This window comes from Salvelinus sp. IW2-2015, linkage group LG31, assembly GCF_002910315.2.
Source record: "Salvelinus sp. IW2-2015 linkage group LG31, ASM291031v2, whole genome shotgun sequence".
NCBI classification, from domain to species: Eukaryota; Metazoa; Chordata; class Actinopteri; order Salmoniformes; family Salmonidae; genus Salvelinus; species Salvelinus sp. IW2-2015.
The window spans coordinates 20,387,243-20,388,097 of record NC_036870.1 but is presented as its reverse complement, the minus strand read 5'-3'; the positions used below and the strand labels follow the sequence as shown (position 1 = coordinate 20,388,097).

General features: G+C 51.3%; 1 protein-coding gene across 6 annotated transcripts in view; it reads left to right on the top strand.

Annotated features, from left to right (window-relative positions):
* The window catches only part of sesn2 (sestrin 2), an 11,439-nt gene extending 11,258 nt beyond the window's left edge, over positions 1-181 (top strand). For all 6 annotated transcript variants that reach the window (XR_011474461.1, XM_070436266.1, XM_070436268.1 and 3 more), the window contains one exon: positions 1-181. This exon is cut by the window's left edge and continues 164 nt beyond it. The gene's annotated coding sequence lies outside the window, so the exon portion shown is untranslated.
* The last annotated feature ends 674 nt before the right edge of the window (positions 182-855 follow it).

Sequence of the window (855 nt, the reverse complement as noted above, 5' to 3'; positions counted from 1 at the left end):
GACTACAGGCTGCCTACTACACCACTACGGCTGTCACACGCTACATGACATGACTACAGGCTGCTCTACTATACACACTACGGGCTGTCACACGCTACATGACATGACTACAGGCTGCTCTACTATACACACTACGCGGGTTCACAGCGCTACATGACATGACTACAGGCTGCTCTACTATACACACACGGGCTGTCACCACGCTACATGACAATGGTACTACAGGCTGCTCTACTATAACAACACTACGGGCTGTCACACGCTACACTGAAACAGACTACAGGCTGCTCTACTATACACACTACGGGCGTCACACGCTACATGACATGACTACAGGCTGCTCTACTATACACACTACGGGCTGTCACACGCTACATGACATGACTACAGGCTGCCTCTACTATACACACTACGGGCTGTCACACGCTACATGACATGACTACAGGCTGCTCTACTATACACACTACGGGCTCTGTCACACGCTTACATGACTGATAATCTAACGGGCTGTCACACGCTACATCACAGACTACGGGCTGCTCCACAGCTACATGACTTACGGGCTGTCACACGCACATACAATACCATGACTACGGGCTGTCACAACGCTACATGACAGACTACGGCCTGTCACACGCTACAATTACATGGGACATGACACGGACTACAGGTCTGTCACACGCTACATGACATGACTACGGCTGTCACACGCTACATTACATGACATGGACTACGGGCTTCACACGCTACATGACATGACTACGGGCGTCACACGCTACATTACAGACATGACTACGGCGCTGTCACACCGCTACATGACATGGACTTACGGCCCTGCGTCACACGCGACATGGA